The sequence below is a fragment of the Megalopta genalis genome, chromosome 3, assembly GCF_051020955.1.
Source record: "Megalopta genalis isolate 19385.01 chromosome 3, iyMegGena1_principal, whole genome shotgun sequence".
Taxonomy (NCBI): domain Eukaryota; kingdom Metazoa; phylum Arthropoda; class Insecta; order Hymenoptera; family Halictidae; genus Megalopta; species Megalopta genalis.
Genome location: NC_135015.1, coordinates 22,793,862 through 22,815,475, shown reverse-complemented (window position 1 = coordinate 22,815,475; position 21,614 = coordinate 22,793,862). Strand labels below are relative to the sequence as shown.

The following is a 21,614-nucleotide window of genomic DNA, read 5'->3' as shown; positions in this document are numbered from 1 at the left end:
CGAGGGGTTGAAGAAGAGCGGAAGGGGTGGTAAGCTCCCATTCACGAAACACGGCCGCGGATCCCAACTTTAATTACTCGCGGGCTGCAAACGATCCTCAAGAAACCCATTAGGATTACCCGGGTTGGGTCGGGCCGGGTCGGGACGAGTTGGTCTCAGCTGTTGCGTGGACCCGCTATGACAAGCAGACACCTCTCTCGCGGTGTTTCTGTTTACCGGAAGTTCGCGAAGCGGCGTCGGGGGTCTCGTTGCTACCTGGCTGCCTCGTCCCTGCCCGTTGCATAGGCTGCGCGAACCAATTGCGCGCCGTTACTACCAGCCGCGTGGCCGAACTCGAACTCGAACTCTCAAGTTAGTCGCCGACAGGGCCACGTATCGCGAGATACTCTTATCGATAGTGAACACGGCCGGCTTACCGTCGCGTCGCCGGGAACCTTCCCACTCCATTCGGCGTGCCAAAGTGTCGCGCGGTAATCAGTGGTAATCATGTGGTGCACAGTTCCGTTCCATCCGGTCCTCGACCCTTCGCATCGTCGTTCGCCCCGCTGACGGAAGGGTTGGCAAGTTCGTAGTTGTGTGCTGCCAATCGTGCCGGTGTCGGACGTCTTTCGCCTGGAAAAATCGTAGACGGTGAGCAAAGATGATTTTTGCAAATTCTTGCGCGATCGTTCGCCGCGACAACTTCTATCGAGAATTTTTTCTGAAACCGATCTTTCTTTCACCGGGACTCGTAATCGAAACGCGTCTCTACAAAATCTTCGGCCGGAATTATTTACCAAGTTATCGATTGGCAGAAGTATAAACGCGAACTTTAATGCTTTTTTTTTGCGCGAAGCGACGTTTCGGAGGACGGTTCAAATAATTGAGAAGAATATATTGCAAAGCGTTTTAGCGGACGGTCGTTGAGACTGCGAACAACGTACCGGATCGATCGAACTGAAATTTAATCCATACCTCGAGGAAGCGTCGTCTTGTCGTCCAAAAATTTGTACAACGGTTGTCGCAGATTTTGTTTCGTCTTCGTTGGAATGGTTTTTTACTCCGCAGGAAACAAACTCTCCGCTGAATCGATTCGCCGATAACATTCGATAGAAAAAATGATTAAACGATAAATGCAGCGAAAGTTCCGCGCCACCGAACTTTTCCAAGATCGAACAAAAAAATCGCTTGGAACTTGATCCGTTCGCGAAAAGCGAGATAAAATTCTCGCAAATGAGAGGGTAATTACCTGGGGGATGAAACAGGAGAACCCGAGGCTAGTTTTCACGCGGGGGTAATGATCGGTTGCGGGAAACTGGCTCCGGGCTCCGACTCCTGCTTCGGCTCCTACTCCTACTCCTACTCCTGCTCCGGCTCCTGCTCCGGCTCCTGCTCCGGCTCCTGCTCCGGCTCCTGCTCCTGCTCCTGCTCCAACATCCTCCGCGAGTATTCTAATTGTGATTCTCGACTGTGTCAAAGGATATCTCGTGCACGGTTGTGTGTACGGCTGCGTGGGTGAGGGCAGAAGGTTTCGAAATTCGACCAATTCGTGTGCCAGTGTTCCATGGTATGCCTTTGACACGGTTGCACAGCGCGCTTCATAACTGCTCCTCGTACTGTCGGCTCGCGTTAACCTCTCGGGAGACGAGCCGTGTAGCGTCGTCGTCGCGCTGTCACCAGGGATTCCGGGATAGCAGCCGGGATATCTAATGGAGGCCCACGGTGGGGGAATGATGAGCAGGGAACAGTCCTCGGAACGCGTGGCACACGGAGTTGGAACACGAACGACCCCTGTCGCAAACCAAGAGGATCGATGGATCAGCGGCGACGAAGGGCCAGAGAGACAGATGGATGGATAAAGCGAGAGTAAGCGGAGGAGAGAGAGAGAGAGAGAGAGAGAGAGAGAGAGCGAATAAATAGTAAATAAGGATAACGCTCGGGGAAAAAAGATAAATAGAAACCTAAAGGGCGGTTCACCGCCTGACGGTTACCTGGCGCCATACATATTTCAGGCGTTCCATCGCGTAATCGGCCTTGAATATTTACAAGCCGTGGCGTCGCTTAAACATGCAAGACGCCGAGCACTCCCTTCACCCCCCTCGAGTGATATTTCAGTTGAATTTTTACGAATTCGATTCACCGGATTGTCGCACCTGCTTCCTTATCTCCGAATAACTTTATCGCGCGCATGGCAACGGTTCCGGCGTTTCTTCGTGTAATTTTCTGCGAGCAGTAGCATCGCGCGAAGATCGTATAAATTACTTTCGTTGATACTCCCGTTAAGGAACACGACCGAGCGAGAGTAATTTAGGTAGTTTCGAGATGGTCGATAGTCGACGCTGTGCTACTTTGTAATCGACATCGAAACGAGTTCAACGTACCGCGAGAGACCGCGAGAGACCGCGAGACCGCAAGACCGCGGTCTGGTATTGACTTTAAACGGCGCAGTATTTCGCGAAAAGTCTCGCTAACTCTGCGACGCCGCGAACAATACCAACGGCGCACGATTAATTGAAAACGAAGACCTTGCGCGATCAAATGTCATTTTCTCGGTTCACAGCTATCGGAAACAATTACTCCACGTGCTGCGAGAGGGGCGAGTAGGAGAGAGAGAGAGAGAGAGAGAGAAGCGTAGAGCCAATAGCTAGAAGCCTACGGCCTGGCCGAGATTAATAATTAAGTTAACGAGTATAATCCCGGAATAAAGAACGGGTAATTAGATGGAAGAACGAGCTGCGGAAAAATTATTTGAAAAAGAAAGAGCTCGACCCGTGGCTGGAACGGACGAACAGGAAGTAAATCAATAGGAGAACATGAATGAAGCTGAAAATGAGCGAGTTAGAGGGTGGTACACCCTCCGTCGGACGAGGCTGTGGCGAGGGCGCGAAGGGGGTTGAAAGGGGGATGAAGGGGGCATAGGGACGTCGAGGCGAGCAGATAGAGAGAAGACTCGTTCTAATACCGACAGTGCCTGCTAACAGGAATATTCCGTTCCGGTTTCAAATTGCGAAACTTTGAACAGGTTTCCATCCTTGTACAGGCCTCTGCTCGCTCCGCTCGCTCGGCTCGCTCGGCTCGCTCGGATCGCTCTGTCTTTATCCGGTCGGTCGAGGTCGAGATCAAGGTATATATGGGGCGGCGAGTGATTTCGAAAACGATCATTCCCGGTTAGCATTGCTCTTCAACGGGGGCTAATACGCATTATATACATTGTTTTTCGTCCGATAACGAGCCGGAGCCGAGGGTAAATTTTTCGCCGGAGAGTTCGATCGTTCGTCGGATCGATTCCTCGCTTCCGGAAGCCGATCTCTCGCCGCCTCAACGTCGATCGGCGCACGCGATTTCGGCGAGTTTGGACTAGCGTCGATTACGATTTCTTACGCAACCACGGTCGTCGGAATATAACCTCGTCTTCGATCGTTTCTCCGCAGTTCGGAGCGTCCTTGTACTTACCGCGCACAACTCTACACGGATCTACCAAATTCTACTCGTAATTCTTCGAATAAACTTCCCGGAACGTTCCAATAAACTTCCCAGAATTCCGAACGTGTAAAACGCGTGGTCCGATGTAACGGTAACGCGTCTCGCAGGATTCCTCTAAATTCTCTGTAATTTCTGCCGTACGTGCAGGGTCCGTAACGTAGCAAGGATTAAAATGAATTAACGCGGCTCGGCTGCGTCGCGGAACCCTTTTTCAGCCCACCTTATTTAGAGTCCGATGAAACGGACAAAGGGGGTGTGCCTGCTTTCGTAATAATATTAATGGATCGCGCGGCGCGTATTAGTTTTCCACTCGAGCACGATACCCCTCCGGAAAGCAACAGATGGATTTTCCTGTTTACAGAGCCGACGAGATAGAATATTAACTCCCGTCTGTTCGATGATTGAAATTATAATTGGACGATTGGGCGTTCCACGCGGCGGGAACCGGGAACCGAGAACCGAGAACCGAATAGACCCTTCGGTATTCTCGAGCGCTCTTGCAATTTATAGTAAAACGAAAAAAGGAAGGAGGAACGCTCTGCTGCGATATTATCCGTAGAATTAACGAAGAACGCTCTTCGCTAGATAATTACGCGTTTTAATTATTTCCGGGCACTTTTTCCGAATACTCGGTCTCGTTTATTTAATTAGAAACACTTCCGGCTTTGGGAATCAGAATTCCTGGAAACAGCTATCTTTGGATAGCCTCGATCGCCTTCCATTCGGAGATCCTCGATTTTTCTACACACGGTCAAATTTGCGATCGACGCACGCTTCCGTCTCGACGGATTCGAAAATATTCGATATTATTTCTGGATAATCAACGGACTTCGCTGTTAATAGACCGCGCGGTATCGGGTCGATTTCGCTTATAAAATTTATAGAAATTGACCGCGCTATTTGAATCTGGTCTTAAATATCAGGCAGATATTCGCGGCGGTTTATTTCGGGAACAATCCCCCGTTTCTCGTTGACGGTGATACCGAGAAGGCCGCGGACGCGTTTCCTAATGCTGTTCGAAAGAACCTTGGAAAGATGAAAAACATTTCGTAACGACGACGAAGACTGCGACTGTTATAAGGTACTCGTATTCTTTGCAACCTCCTCTCCGCAGAGAGCACAACCTTCGAAGATGCTTGCAAATATTTCGAGAATACGGATCCATCGAAAACGAAAATTACCAACGGTATTCTCCGTTATGGCCACCGAGATGCAATTTCATCGAATCGAGGCGCGTTGGTATCGGCGCGGGGGCGACCGCAATAGACACCGGTTAAAAACGCTTTTAGACGCGCATCGTGTACCGTAGCGCCGCAAAAACTGCGCTCGTTCGTATCGCGGCAGCATCCCGGGCCGAATCAGGACGTCGTTGCACACCCATTACCGGGAACGTGAAATTTTCCTAAATTACGCGCCCTATTTTCGCGATGCCAAAATATTGAATCGCTCGGCCGTCGAACGCGCGCATCGATTTCGAGCGGGTCGGAAGAGCACCGCTTCGTTGCGGGCGGGGTTCGTTAAGTCGGCGCGCGTTCTTAACGAAGTAATTACTCGTTTCCGGAAATATTTCTTGAACGAGGCATATCGCACGCGTGGTCGACGTGCGATACGAGAGGGTCGGAGACGCAGCGCGGGGATGTGGTGGCTGGGATAAGAGGGGACCGAAGAGGCGGAGGGGCGAAGGGGCGAAGGGGCGAAGGGGCGAAGGGGCGAAGAGGCGGCCGTCGTCATTAAAGCCGGGGGCATCGATCACCGTGGTTTTCCCTTAACGAGCAAAAATCGTAGCGTCCGCGTCCGGAAAACGAGGCAATCGTGGATTTCACACCGGCCAGAAAATACTCGGCGAGCGGAAGTTATCTATCGGCCGACGGGGAGGCACGTATCGATAATTGGAAAACGCGGCGTGGACAGCGAACACGCTCCCGTGAAATGACAGCCCCGGGAAACAGTCGACGGAGGGACATTTTAATTTTTCATCGGGACGCCGCGGTGCTGGACCGATCGGCTACGTTCCGTTCTAAACTCGACCCCCGGCTCGTTCGCCGCCCGACAGATGCTCCGGTCGCTCGTGAATCTCTGACGACGCGTGAAATAATTATACCCCGGTCGCGGATCGCCGAACCAAGGACGCTAAAATATGCGAAAATTTTTCATCCCCCGAAACGCGGTCGGAAATGTCACTTTTTTCGGGGCTTTCGAATTTCACACGCCGATCCCCGAACGGTCGCGATCCAGGATTTTCACCGGTAGAGAATTTTCGTACCTCGAAAAAGGGGTGACCAACCGTCCGCGAACTTTTCCATCTAATTCGATCGTGAATAATTATACGGGAACGGTGCAACGTCCAACCGGTGATACACAACGAGCGTATATTTCCGATGCCGATGCTTGTCCGGAAATTCTTCTCGGACAATTGGCCTCCGTTAAAAGACCTTGAGAAAATCAGCTGCCGATACGAAACGGGAACGGTTTCTCGGCGGAAATAAAGAAAGGCACGGCGGCGGGTGGCACAGGGCAGAAGATCAGCCGTTTCACCTTCGACGAGGCGTCTGGGAAATCTCGGTGAATTTCCTGGGCTACGTGCGTGCAGTACCCGCCCTCGATCCCCGTGCTCGGTTCTTCCCGGTTCTTCCCGGTTCTTCCCGGGTGCAATTCGATTCGCCGGGCGCATGAATCGTCCGCGGAAAGATCGCGGGCCAATTCGCGACGAGAGAAGAGCAGCGAGAAGCTACCAAAGGTGTGCACGCGCGCTCGAACGTTGGCTGAATTTCTGGCCGGGTCGTCTGGTTTCGAGGAGGCGGCGGCGTGCCACGGAAATGGGAAAACTTTTAAGGCGCCTCCGAACAGAAAGCGTTACCTGGATTTCGCGCGGCTTACGCACCGGGCGAACGAGCCACCGCCGAATGCGCCGCGGCCGTTTCGATTCCCTGCCCCTTTGAACGAACGATCGACCGACCGACCCGAGTTCCTATAATCCGTTTAACGGACAAACATCGTCCAGGAAGATTGCACTCGGCAGGAAATGATTAACGATCGGCCGGAGACTTCCATTTTATTAATTTTTTCACATTTAAAGTAAAGGTTGGCGTTTAATAAATATGAATTATCGGCGAAAAACGAGCGTCGATCGTCGTAGCTGTGAAAGGAATCGTAAAAGAATTATAGATAAATTTTTAAATATAATTAAAAAGTTCAAATATGCGGTCGCTATAAAATCTCTCTTTCTCGCCCACACGCGCGCACACCCGAAATAAAGTAAATTCCACTCGATATCATCTAGTTGAAACCACGAGCACCGCGGAGGTTGTGCCTCCTCGAGCGACTTCTGCCAACTGCCGCTTTCGCATTGTTCGCATTTAGGGACCGCCGAGTAGGCGAGAAAAAACGTGTTTACGGTCGGGGGCAACGGACGTTTCGTCATCCACGTCGCATAAGAAACGCGATCCGCTCGAACGACGCAACCGACGAAAGACCGAGCCCGACTATTCGTTTCGAAAAAATAACGATGACCCTGCGAACGGTTATTGCCGAGGACAGAGACGGAGCGCGACATTTACAAGTTTTATGAAGCAAGTGTATCGGTTAACGGTTGCTAGAGCCACGCGTCCGTTAAAGTCGCCATCTGGCTCGAAGTCTCCATATATGAATAATGGAAACCGGATGCATATTGAAACGGATGAACGCGATGCAAGGAATATAACTCGATTAGAAATTTAAAATGGAACTTTTGGCGCTGGGTCGGAGGCGCGCAGCCACGCTCCGTCGACACAGCCCGAATTCGCATCGGCATCGAACCGTTGATAAACCAGTCGAATCGTTCCAAGTTCGTGCCAAAATTTAACTTGGTTCGTCCCGTAATTTTATGAAATTCTCGGAAGATCGCGGAACGCGCGTATCGCGCGATACGATACTCGGAATTATTTAACCGCCGCGGAAGCACGCGCGAAAAATAGATTTCCGGATTTCGATTTCCCCGCTGCTCCAAACTTGATTCGCAAGTCCGCGCAGTCGACGTTGCTCCATCGAAGCGAGCGAACCGGCTCTAAAAAGATCGATAGCCGAGGAGGCGGGGGGGCAAGAGGAACCCCCTCGACTTTCCTCGGTCCGTTTCATTACCGGCGAGCAGGGGAAGACATTATTACTATTTTAACGAACGCGGCCCTCGAAGAAGGGGTTATCCTCCGCTGCTCGTCGAGCGTAAACGCGAAGAGGCGCGCGGGTGCGGTCGGGAGCCTTTGCCTCCGCTTTCGCCTTCGCCTTTCGCCGAGTAGAGAATCAAAGGGGGGCCCCGCCTCCGGTGCCACTCGAATCTCCTCCGCGGTCCGCTCTCTTATTTCGCCGGTAGTTTCCGTCCGTTGCTTCTCGGGGAGAGAGCAGCTCGTCGCGCGATTTGTTGCCTGCCACCCCCGCAAACTTTTACCGCAGATCGTCGACAGCGATTCGGCGCGGTCCCTTTTCATCGCACGGATTTCCAGAATCCGGACGGGCGGAATTGAAGTTCGCGCGAATCTGGGCTTCAAAGGAAACTCGGTCGAACGAACCGGGGGTGGCGAGGACTGGGCCTGCTGGGTGGCAAAAAGAGAGGACGGAGATATGGAAAGTTTTATTCGGCCTCCGGAACGCGAGCGCGAGCGCGAACGCGAACGCGAGCGCGGACACGTCCGACAGATGGGATCCCCGGGAACGTTTTGTTCCCGGCCACCCTTCTCGCCGACACTCGCTTTCGATCCTGACCCCTGAAATTTGTTACCCCTCGTTTGGCCCCTACGCCCCCGCGCCCTTTTTTTCGCCGGCGCATCGAACGATACAGGCGAAATTGTTAATAGGTACGATGGTCGTCGGTTAAAACCGAATCGAACATCGACGATCTCGTTCTTTCTCTCTCGGTCTCTCGTATGGACCGCGCGTTTCCAGACTGCAGGAAACCATATTTTTTCCCAGGAAACCATTTCCGATATTGCCTCGTTCGCACTCCCTTATTCGAAACGCGCATAGTCGCTCGGTTTAGGTTTACCTGCGCGGAAGCGATCCAATTTGATCGGAGCTTGAAAATTTCGTTTCGATTTCGGACGGCGCACGAGCTGCCCACGAATCGGGCGATCTTCGACCTCCGCGGATCAAAAAATGCGCGTCGCGCCGGAAACGATTACTCGAAAACCGGAATACTCGATGGACGCGATCGTAAATCGGATTTAATCTCAGACGGGAGCTCGGATAATTGCGGGGTTCGAAGCGTGCGATCGGAGCGACGAAGCGTGTACTCGAGATATTTTATACGAGAGACCGCGAACTATGGATTTTCCTATTAAATATTTCCACCGTGCTGCGCGTAAATCGAATCGAGCAACTCGAATTTGTCGATATTAACATTTTCACGCGATATATAGCGTCGCTCGAATCGAGCGCAACTTTAAACCAAAAATATTCGGCGACGTATGAAATTGGCCGCAGCGCCGGAAGAGATTTATTATTTAAACGCCGATTTCAACGCCAGGTTCCGACTTACGGTTACCGAAATCGTAGACGTACCGCGGTAGCCGCTAACCGGTAGACGATAGCCGCTAGCCATCGGAAAAGGGTCGGTTTGCTCGGAAAGCCGGAAGAAATCGGCCGATCGGAAGATTTCCGCTCGCATCGACTCGGTTTTCGGTTGGCCGTCGATTTCCGAGTCGCGCGCATCGCGACGTCCTGGAAGCGTGGCGAACAGTGCCAAACGTGGTCGCACGCCGGAAAACCGGCCGATTCTTCCCTTCCGATTCTCTTCGACGCGCCAGCTCCAGCCTTGCTCCGCCTTGGGCTCTACCCACCCGGAACCCCTCTCTACGCAGCTATCGAATATCTAATATCGTCTAGCCCGCGATACAGCATTAAAGAAGCCGGGAGGCGGAATAAGCGCATCGATATCGACTCGGCAGAGAGGTAAAAGGAAAACGATTGGTTACAGGTAAAAGCTCGGAGAAAAAGCGAGGCCGCGCGGAGCACTATGGCGGTGATGTGTGTGTGTGTGTGTTGTAGAGTATTTCATCCCCCGCCGGGTAAATATTTACTCCGCGAAAGAGACGCGTGCATCGCGAGAGATGAAAATACATTCGTGAATAATATAGAGAGCGCGGCCGGGGCTGTTTTTCGAGCGGAATCCGTTCGATTCCGTGTATCGCGATCGATTCCGCGAGCGGAAACGGCCCGTCGTCGACGACCGACGCGCCGGAAACGGAGCGTTGCACCCTCGAAGAATTTACCCTCGACCCGTCTCTCTTTCCAGACTCTAGACGATTCAATTTTTCCCTCGTCCATCTACGACTGCCATCGAACGCTCTCTATCCGTCTATCCTTCTTCGTCTTTTCTTGGAAACAGCACCATGCTCGAAAGCAAATGCGAATTCGTTCCACTCTTTGTTCCGATTCTCGGTGCGAAACGCTCTCTCCGCCGGAAGAAATTCGATGCGGTATCCGCGGATCGAACCATTCGTTTGCTATCCGGCGAACCGAATTCGCGGAGCACCGTGATTTATTTCTCTGCGAGGTTAGGCTCGGTAATCGCTGTGCTACGGAGTTTTTTGCAACAGAAAAATTCTATTCCAGACAAAGCGTCCCGATCGGCTAACGAGTAAGCTATTCGCCGGGAAACGCATAAATCAGCGGTCGCGTCTCGTGAAACTGCGACCGGATGCTCGAACAACGGTGTTCCGCGGTAATTCGAAGCGACAACCGCCGTTCGGTAAACATTCCTCGAGATCGAGTGGCCACTCGAGCCACAGGCGGCAGGCTCTCTCCGGCTTGTCGCGGAAACGAGCAATTTCGTCGCGAGAAACGTCGTCTCGCTTTAAAGGCGCAATCTGGATCGCGGCCAGCGCGCAACACGCGACTCCGGGAAACGATCTCTTTAAACGATGAAAAGTTCCTAGCGTCTTTTACATAATACTGATTTACCGGGACGATTTTTCGAGGAATTATGCGAGTCCGCGGTGATCGTACATCAACCGGTTAAATCGCTTCTCCGTTCCCGGCCAGATAGGTCGGTCACCGGGCGCGGTTGCGTTGCTCGAGCCGGCCAATTTTATATATATATATATGTATATAGATAATTCGCGAAAAAAGGCTGCGCCGTCAGCGATCCGAACAGTTCCTGCGAATAAAAAGTCGAACGAACTCGGGGAACAGCTTCCCGCGTGCCTTTTGTTCGCTCCGAACGATAACGCGCAAAGTGGTGCCCTGGGGCGACAACTACGGAATCCGACATAGAAATTGTTTTGTTTCTGTTGCTTCGCATCGAATGTGATTTATTCGGCGAGGATTCTGTTCCAACGTTGTGTACGATAATGGGTCTTTGTCGGTCGGAAAGGCGGCAATTGATAACGTTGGACAACTGGAATCGGTTATAAATTCTAACGACAAGGCTGGTTTCGCAGCGACAAGAAATACGAATCCGTTAAACTAATTACGGTTCACCGAAGATGACCGGTTTTAAACGGACGAATAAGACTCGCATCGGTCCTCCCGATTGCCCAATTTCTAAGTAATCGTTCGTCGGAATCGATATTCGGGGGCCGACGATGCGGCCGGGGCTAATGGAAACGGCAGCGAAAATCGAATTCGTCCGCTCGCGTATTCCGTCGCGCGCGAATGAAACTTCCAAAAGTTGGCGCCGGCCGGTATACATATTCATTGAACGAGCAGCCGCGATTTCCGGAACTTATCAGCCGCGTAAAAATCTCTTGTCCCGCTTTCGTTCTCGTTATAATGGAAACTTTGAACGCTTCGCGACTGCTCGGCGGGCGGACGATCGTCGCCGTTGCTCGAACAAAAAGTCTGCCGCGGAGAAGCGAGGGGAGAAAAATAAAAGAGCTTTGTCGGGGCTTAATCTCGAACCCCGCTATCTCTTCCGTCGATCTCGTCGATCTCGTCGATCAACGAATAAAATTTGTATCCGGCCTCGGACGAGCAGTCTCGTAAATCTAGACACCGACGCGGCGCGACGCACGGTCTTCCGAAAAGGTCCGATCAATGTTCATCGTGTTTACGATATATTTGCCGTGCCCGTATTTTACACGGGGACGACAGCTTCGCGTACGACGAGAGGCCGGCGACCGGCTACAGGCTGATTCAAAAATTATTCCCACCGAAACGATTTTAGAGACGACGACGGCGAAATTGACCAGCATTCGATCTCGCTAGCCCGAACATTCCGATCGGTATCATTGAACATAACGGGGAGAAATCGTTGACGCGACGTAGAAGATATTCGCCACGCGAGCAGAAAAAGAAACGATCGTGCCCGCCGGCGAAATCAGGGAAAGGTCGAAGCCGAAATCGACTTTCCTCGAAAAGAAGATGGGCCATGGGAGTAACTCCATTCCCCGTTTCCGACTCGTGTTATCCAGAGAGTAGAATAGGTAAACAACGATCGGACGCGTTCGCCGAGTCGAAAGAGTGCGGATACTCGCAGGCGTGTTGCTCGATAAACGAGAAAACTACGGAAGAAAGTTCGCTGTATATTCTCGACCAGCTTTATCCGGCAAGTAGTCCGGGCGATGATCGGACACGCTTTCCGGAACGAGAAAGGGCGGTACTTTGACTCGTTTGTATCGGAAAGAAAACCAACTACCAAAGAATATTTACCATCAATTTTGTCTCGAGTTTGTAAATTCGGTGGAACAGCTTGGAAATAGCCGGGCATGCTTCCTACTGCGAGAGAAGTATGTGTGTGTGTGTGTGTGTGTGAGAGAGAGAGAGAGAGAGAGAGAGAGAGAGAGAGAGAAATGACAGGAAGATTCTGCGATCTTCGTAGCCGATTCTGGACCACGAATTCTTAAACGATTTAATTTCTCGCTCTCGCTCTCGCGTCTCGACCGTTTCCCTAATTTGATTCCAACAGAATGTTCTCCGGAAGCTCGACTACAAACTCAGCGATCATGGTAACGAAAATTGCTGGAATTCGAGTATCCGACTTTGTTGTTCCGAAAATAAGTCATCCCCGTCCACCGGTTGTCTCTGTTTTGACAATCTAATCCCACCGGAGAGGGAAGCCGTTTTCTGTGTCACGTCGTGTCATGTCATGTCACGTCGCGTCACGTCGCGTCGCATCGTCTGAAGACTCGCTTTGTACCGGGCTCGTTCGATCCTACCGAAACAATGTCGGATTTCTCTATTCCGCACCGACCCGCTCCGGTCCGCACCGGTCCCCTACATTCCGCTTCGGCTACGAGCGAAGCGTGTCGTTCGCGCGGCACCGTTTTAACATCGAGCGTAAACCATTTTTTCCTTTTGGCTGCATAATGCTCGGGGCCGGTCGACCGAGATAAAACGCGAGCCGAAAAAGCATGTTGCTTTCAAAGCATCGCCCCGTCCCACTCCCGCTAAAGTTCGATCTACCGCCGACGCGACGCGTCGCATGGCCTGATCATCGGATGGATTCGGACGCGTACGTGACCAGTACCTCCGTCGCTCTCTTTTATTCGATCTCCGGATCGCCGGATTCGCTCTTTGCGAATTCGGACGTTCCTCTTTTCCTCGTTCGTTGCGAGTCGCGAACTGGAAATATAATACCGTTTCGAGGACACGTTTGTCCAACTCTTCCGGTCCCGATCCCGATACACGTTTCTTTTAATTATGTGCTCGGTGTCGCGTTTCTCCTCTTTCACCAATTTTCGACTCGACCGTTCGCGCGACCATTTTTCGAGTTCGTTGCTGCAATCTCGTGGTTCGTTTATTTTTCAATTTTATGAACTTTACTCCTAATATTGGAATACGCGCATTTTTATCCGTTAACGTTCACGATTTTCTCCAGTCGATCGTTATCACCTCTTTTTTTCTTCGTTCCAACCGTTGCATTTGGTTCAGTTTAGTTCTATAATGTCATTTTTATTTTGCTTTATTTCGCTTGGCAGGAGCGATACGAACGTCGAACGACGAACGATCGAATTTCTGAGAAACCGTTCGAGGGATCGAGAGCTAAGATCTAGCCGATACGAATCAAAGCGACCGGATAAACCGAACGGCGCGACGCGTCGATCGTTCGTTTAAAAATCGCGTCGCCGATCCGCTTGGAAATGCGACGAAACGAGCTGGCAACCGGACGTATTTTCCAGCATTCTGGCCGAAGAATTTACAAGATCAACGTTTCATGGAACGATCGCGACGAACGCCGGTTTCGGACGCGTTTCTCAACGTCGCCGTCCGATCCGAACCCCCGCTGTTTCGCTTATCGAAAGATTATATAAACATTCAACGGACCGGATTATTCATACGGGTTGAACGGCTGCCGCTCGACGCGCGTCGGTTCCTGTAAAACGTAAACGTTCATCGTTGCGCGCGATATTTATCACTGTCGCGGTATTAGGGGCACGAAACTGATCGGGCTCGGAAGCGAGCCGATCGTCCGAATAATTCTCTACTCGTTTAGACTCGAAATATGCCACCGTCTCGATCCGATCCCGGTCCGATCTCGACCCGGTTTCGGTTCGGTAAAATCTTATCGCGTACCGGGTAGACGTATCGCGCGATACCGTATACCGGACCGGATTCTCCGTCCGCTACACCGTGCTTCGGCCCTTATTCCACAGCTTCCGCTTTCTTTTGTTCTCTTTTCCGCTGGGACCATGAATAATTCAATAATTACCAGCGGAGGGAAAGAGACGACAGCTTCTTTGTCGCGGGAACGGTGCTGCGCGGCCAAGAAGCTCCAAGAGGGGGAAACGTGATTAATTAAAGTTTTAGCCGATGCGCGCGGTCCACGGACCGCGAGCCACCCGTAAAGGTTAATATTCCGTTCATCGTGTCGTTAATTTTCGTAATTGTTTCGCCGGCCCGAACGAGCTCCTTCCGCGGCTCGCGTTAATACAAGCAGAGTTTAATTGCGATCGAATGGCCGTGTCGAGAGAACGACGTTCGTTGTCGAGTGTCCGTACATTGTTACGGCTCGAAATGCGAATCGTTTCCTTTCCATTATTCGAACTCGCGCGGGGAAATCGATGCGTCGTTATGCCCGAGAGAGAAAAATTCATTACTATCCAACCCCACGACGGACGTTCTCTCGGCCGAAGAGAACTTTTGTAAAACCGTACCAAATTGGGAAGATAAAATGAAACGGGTATTTAATCGCGGTTCGATGCTTCGAAAAGCTCTCGAGGGACCAAGTTACGTCTTTCATTCTGTAAACATCGATCGAGTTCGCTCGCGCATCTCCGGTTTATTAATCGACGACGTGCCTCGAAAGTGAAATACCGCGAACGCGATGGACGCGCCAGACGGAGAAAGCTCCGTTGTTCGAGAATCGCGGAGCGAGACGATCGTCGGGCGTTGAAATCGAGCGAACGAGCGAACGATCGAACCGATCCACGTCCGCGTAATCCGGGGTGTAACCAATTTTTTCCAGTCACCGGACCACCGATATCCGTCGTCGGTGTACAAGTTTTTTCTCCGCGCTTGGATAACAGAAGTCGACAGAGCAAAATGATCCCGATAACTCCATCACCGCCCCCCTTCTGGCCGAGGAAACAATGCCGCAATCGGTTCGGGCCTGCTCTCACAAAGACCGGTATATCTCGACGCGCATCGGGTTAGCCGGAGGGCCGCTCGAACAGACCCTTTCAAAGCTTTGTTCCCGTCGAGAGACTCGATCGAACATTCGTCAACGGCGTGCCTCGCGTCGCACAGCGTCCCGGTACCGTCCCGTACCGTCCCGAAGCGTCCCGGAGCGTCCCGTGGCGTCCCCGCGCGTCGCGACAGCCCCATTATTCGCCGGGGAAAAAACGATACGCGAATCGTTGTCCCATTCGAGGGATCGCGCCTCACCGGGATACAAAAAAATCGATCTTGCGACAATCGCCGTTCCGTCGGGGAGGTTTTGTCGACGGTGCGCGTCGCTTTGAAAATGCCAGCTCGGGAAAGCGTCCCCCCCCCCCCCACTGTTTCAAACACTTCGAATTCCTCGGGATAGTTGGCACCCTACGCGAATCGATTCCATTCGCGACGAAACCATAAAAACGAAATTGAAAGCAAATCTTGATTAAACGGATTGCAAATTGTGTCGCACGATTCTTCAAAGCGAACGCTACGCTTACCGCGCCGCGGTCGATACGACCGAGTTATCGAACAATTACGACGAAAGACGAGTTCTCCGAGAACTCGATATTTCCTCGGTTCGAAGTAAAACGATCGTTTTCGCCTTTCGCGTTCCGATAGGATCGCGCGCGAACGAATCGCGAGTCGTTTCCTTCGAGGACCGCATACCGCTCGGCAAATTCCTCGGCAGCCTGACTCCTCGGGATCGTTATCCCCTCTCGAAACGCGCCGCATCACCGAATGATTACGAAAGTTCGAATCGTTTCCTTTTTAGAACCCGACCGCGTGGGGGAAGGAAAAATTTATTTCCCCTCATCCCGCGAATGAAATTCTTCTGTACAAATCCCTTTTTCATTGCGAGCCGTCTCTCAAAGACGAAACTATCGCGTTCCCCCGGCTGGAATAACTTTGGCACGGTCTCTCTCTCTCTCTCTCTCTCTCTCTCTCTCGTTTGCTCCCGTAGCTCGTTCGGTCGCTCGGAGAACGAAAAGAGAGTAATGGAAATGAAACAGGACAAAGTTTTCGAGTAAAATCGTCGTCGCGCTCGGAAACTTGGACTCGTTAAAACGTGGACGGGCCAGTCACGTAGGTTTCCGCGGACCAGATCAGCGAAATGGATTATCGGGCGAAGAGGGGGTACGAGGTGGACGCGTCTTCCAGCACCGTCGACGTTGGAACAAACTTTCTAGGGGACGGACTTATAATCGCGGTTTCAAGCATCGAGCAATTAAAGCCCGACCGTAAGTTAGACTACCCGGTCCCAGGAACTTCCGGGGAACCGGTAACAGCGGATTTCGCGGAGAAGCACGCGGTTCGACTCGATTTTCCACGAGGCTGGAGCGGTGGCAGTCGCGGACGGGTCGAACGCTGCGGCGCGACGCGGGCACCGAGAAGGCCTCGGGCCTCGGGCCTCGGGTCTCGAGACGGTGGCGAGACCACGAGCTGATCAATCCGAAGACTACGTTCGTGTTTAACTTGCCCGAGATACCGCGGGCTCGGTAATGCACGAATTTTCCATTCGATCGACTCTTCCGGCGGAGAGCATCGAATCAGGATCGCTATTTTTTTTCGACGATTCGCGTATAGGAAGATGCTTGTGTCGCAAAAAATGAAAGAAAGTCGATGCCAATGTTTCGCGGAGTGCCCTAAACGTGCGAAATCAAGATAAATGAAGCTTATCGTCGATCCCGCGAAACTCGGGATAAACAAGGAATTTGTGCCGAGACTCGATCCGACGAGAACCGCAAAGTTTGCGATCTCGCGTCGCGTCGCGATGCGTGGCATCGCGTGTATCGGATCCGCTTTATCCGATGTAATTGCGTCCTCCTTTGAGAACCGGCGAACTCAAAACTCGCGGCAACAGTAATTATACTTTGCGAACTTCGATCCTGTCCGTGATCGAGTCGGATAAATATCGCGGTCGTTGCGGGTCGCAGCTGCCGCGGATCAATTCCATATTTCGTTCCGGCCCTTTTCCGCGCGAATCCGCGAAGAAACGTGCGAAGAAACGCGCGAAGAAACGTTCGAAGAAACGTTCGAAGAAGAAAACGGTTCGCTCGATGCAAAATACCGTCGAACTTTGCATAAACGGGTATCAGGAGGCATTAACGGGCAGCCGGCAGAGCTTCGGCTCATTAACGGCAGCTCCCGTGAAAATGCGATAAAGAAGAGTTACAATCGGCGTTTTAATGTTCCAGCGGGTCAACGGGGCTGCTGCTGTTGGCGATATCGTAGCCATAGCCGTAGCCGTAGCCGTTATCGTTGCCGGAGGGCGGAAAAGTAAATTGCCATCGAACGTCAAAGCACGGTCGATGGCACGGTTCCTTTGACACAGATGCACGCGGAATACATTGATTCGGCTCGCAACGAACGAGCGCGCGGACTGTAACCATCGGCGGAGCGTAGGATCCCGTGAATGGCGCCAGGCAAGTAGCAGAAATTGCAATCTAAATTTATCGATCCGCGCCGATCGCATTCGGAACGGTGTTTCGAAAGCGTCGCGCGCGCGCGCGACCCTTTAAAAAGCTGCGGGGGAGGGCCGTCGATGCGGGTTCTCGATCGACCAATAACCATGAAACGCCGCAAACAACGGCGCCAGACCGGAAAGCTTCGCAAACATACTCAAACAGGCAATATCTTTTCATTCGTCGCGTTCGTACCGCTTTCGATCGGGCCAGACATCGATCGACGATTGAAAATAATTTCGAAAATGGCTGCCGTCGGCTCGCGGAGAAACCCGCGAACGCGTTCGCCGCCTAATATGCTTTATTAATTCGCGCGCCCGACGAACGCGCGCCCGACGAACGCGCGCACCGTTTCGCGCTCGGATAAATATTTCGGCCGCGTTTTAAAACACGCGAACGCGTGGCCCGATCGTTTACCTGGCTTATCGAACCCGTTCGGCCCGGACAAATTTTAATAAACGCCCGCTACCCTCTCCGCTACACTCCGCTACGCTCCACCGCGCTACGCCACGCTCCTCTCCTCCGTGCTCGGCTCTACTCTATTCCACTCCACTCCACTCTACTCCACTCTAGTTCGAACGCGATACGAACGAACTCGTCGCGCCGGTTTTCCGATTGTTCGATGCGGCGTGACCGTTGTTCGACGCTGTTTGCCCAACGGTATCCGCCACCCGCGACCGTTTCGCGGTTCATTATATCGATTCGCGGAAACTGCACGTGAAATTGCCGGGCGAGAATCGGTTCGGGCTCGGGCTCGGGCCGAGCGGTCCTGTGCACGTGTCTCGGCACCGCATCCTTCAACTTGTTCAATTACATCCGATTCAACGGAGCAGTTTTATCGGCGCCGGGAAAGTTGAACGCGGTATAATTATTCCGCTATCACCGTGTAAACCGTGGCCCGCCGACGAGTTTCGGTGGTCCGGCTCTGTGTCGCATATGCCCGCTGGCCAGTTATTATTCCGGTCATTTGCTTAACAGAGTTATGCAAAATCGCGCGACTCCGAGACCCTTGTTGAACGCGGATGTCGCGCGTGAACACCCGGCCTGTCCGTGTTCGTTAGAAGTATTCATGAGTGGGAAAAATCTGGAGCGGACACCACGAGCTCCCGAGAATCACCGACGAATCGTTCCCTCGCGCCCAACTCGCCGCGGGCCGTTGATTTTCGAAACGAAGACGACCGAAATTACCTAGCGAATCGAACGTTTGTAAACTGGAATGGACGCGAGCAGCGCGTACGCGATTTCGGCGAGAAAACATCTTTTCCTACGTTTTGGCGGCGATCCCCGGAAACTTTCGAACAGCAGCGGCGCAATTTCGACCGCAAACAGCGAAACGGAAAATTAACGAGCCCGTATCGGGGATCGCGGGATTTAAAACAGTTGGCCGCGGCGATAAAATATCCGCCGGCGGAACCGGTTGCGAATTCTCCTCCCGGCGCTGCCCTGTCTTGTTCCTGGCGCGAGGCCAGTCGCCGGTTAACCGAGACCCACCCTCGCCTTCGAAGATCGTTGTCGTCTCTCTTACAACCGGTTAAACGCCGCTGCATCCCCGCGGAACGAAAGGCTAACGTTTGATGCCGCAAGAAGTTCCTTTATAAAATTGTTCGGAATAGATGCGCGTCTCTGTTACACGTTGAATATTTGATGCCGACGAGTGCTTACCGAGGCAGAAATAACGGTAGACGTCGGGGCACGGGTCTCGAGCCTCGGATCTCGGGTCTCGGGTCTCGGGTCTCGGGTCTCGGGTCTCGGGTCTCGGGAGAAGTTGCCGTCGTAGAATGAACGGTTTCTGGGAACTGCGGTGGTACGGATCAATGGTGTGTCAGACGACGCGAGACGCGAGTCTTCTATTTGTACCGATGCTCTAGCTCGGTTACAGAGAACTTCCATCGCGAAGTTGAATCTCCGCGTTACCTATGGAGCAAAGATGTTCTTATAGAATTTCGGTGGGGCGCTATATTTCGGCTATATTTCGGCTATAAATCGACCTACGAGAATTCTATTAATCGAATATTTCCTCGCGTCTCGGCGGTACAAGTCGGCGACTCTAGAAAAAATGTCAACGTTAAAAAATCTTAGTTGCTCGAGGATCGAGGTAGTTGCGCGAAAGTTTTCTCGAACAAAGCGATTCGATCGGACCAACACGGTAACGATCGACGATATTACGTTTCAATCGCAAGAACGGAACGCGGCACCCGACGACGATGCGAGCGAACAAAGGGAGCGAGAACAGGGTGCGCCGGAGAGGACGGATCCCGGTTCGTACAAATAGCGTGTTCCGCATCATTTGCCGGATTCCATGCTGCGCACCATAATGTCGATGCCGGCTCGACTCGGCTCGGCTCGGCGCGGCTCGGCGCCGTGCCACGCTCCGCGCGATATCGAATACCTGTCTACGCTCGAGTTACCATCCAATTTTACTGCGAACCGAATATCACCATTATTTACTGGCAGTGTAACGCACTTAGAATCGACGCTTTACGAATGATTGACGGCGGTCCGACCGCGTATCGCGATCGCTGCTCGTTCCTGAATGCCGCGCGACGAGGATACGCCATCGAGCCGGTTCTCCCTCTCGACCGGTTTTCGCGAGATCCACCGCCGCGACGCGGCCGTTCGAATTCCATTTATTCGTCGCATACGATCGATCGAATAAAAATTAGGTACAGGGAGCACGCGAACGGATAGACGATTCGACCGGAAGTAATTTGCCGAGCAGATGCGGGCGCGACGACGACGCGCGGTCGTCGCTACCGCGTCGCTTCCGCGTCGTTCGATCGTCGACGCGGGGGTCGAAAGTTCGAGTCATCGGTAGGTTTCCATTTTGTTTCCGGTAAGTTGTCTTCCCGGCCTCGACCATTCCCCGATAGCGTCGAGAATTCCGCGGCGAGTCGGCTCGCCGCTTAGCGAGGTGTTAATCGATCGTACTCGAGGGATCGCGGTTGCGGTAATTTTCCAAGAAAATAGTCTATCGTTTCACCGAAATTCCCCCCTCGAACTTTGTAAAGCTGCAACGAGTTCGCCGGCCTTTTACCGCAGCTTCGCGAACCGTTGACCCGTGCTACTTATCGATTCAATGAAGTTACACTCGAACGACCAAACACACGACACACACCATTCGAGACCAGACGCCTTTCCGGTATAAATAGAAAAACGAGAGTCGCTTCGTTGGGATGCTCTATTTTAACGGCGGCGCGATAGTTCGCCGACCCGCGTCACCGAAATTAACCTCGGATCGTAACACGCATAGTTCAACGACGAATATTCTCTACCGCCTCGCGATACCGTTCATCTATATTCGCAGCGATCGTTTCTTCCGCGAGCTTGCTCGATTCGTTCGAACACCGATGCCTCCGGTATTCGTTTCGAACGTGGAACGCGAAGACATTTTGTCGATCGTCGGACCGCCGAGCCACGCGGCTCGTTACCCTGGATCGAGCTGCGCGACTGTCGCGCGCCGGTTGATTCGACCGGAAAGCAGGAAACAAAGGGGCCAATAACAATCCTTCTTAAAAGTTTGCCGAACCTCGGACCCAGGGATCGCGGCGCTAGGCGTTCTCAAAGTTTCGGAGTTACGGATGCGTGTTAATTGTCGTCCGTCTCGTCGGTTCTCGCCTCTTAACTTCGAAACCCGTGCTCAAGGAACACGAAACTCGGCTGCAAACTCGCGCCAATTACCGAAAGTCCTGGTCAAAAGGTGTTTCTCTCCGTAGATGACCGCGAAAGCCCCGTTCCATTGCGGTTCCCTTTGCTCCGGTACAATAACGAACTTCCGGCCGCCGTCGCCGCCGTCGCCGCCGTCGCCGCCGTCGCCGCCGACGTGGCCTCGCCGGAGTTGCGGATATTAAACGCGGCCAATTACGCGGCCGCGGCTACTATGCTCGGTTTTTCCGCTTTCGACGGGTCGCGCGAGCTTTCGGACGCGGAAAATTCGCACGACGCGTCGAACCACCGCGACATGCCACGCGACCGCGCGGGTCGAAGAGAATCGCGGCCGAAGGGCCGAAAGATCGAAGAGAATCGGGGAACGGATGCACGCGTGTCCTAAGAGGGTAGAACGTCGGGTTCGCTGCCTGCGGCACGAGCTTCCGCCAACGTGGACGACGGTTGCCGAATTCGTTTGCA

The 21,614-nt window shown here is 52.7% G+C and overlaps 1 protein-coding gene across 2 annotated transcripts in view; it reads left to right on the top strand.

Moving 5' to 3' along the window:
• The first annotated feature begins 490 nt into the window (after window positions 1-490).
• Window positions 491-21,614, top strand: part of LOC117221946 (uncharacterized) — a 173,143-nt gene continuing 152,019 nt past the window's right edge. The window contains exon 1 of one of the 2 annotated variants that reach the window (XM_076520366.1): window positions 491-630. The gene's annotated coding sequence lies outside the window, so the exon portion shown is untranslated. The remainder of the gene's footprint in view (window positions 631-21,614) is intronic. The other variant, XM_033473317.2, reaches the window with a different exon arrangement.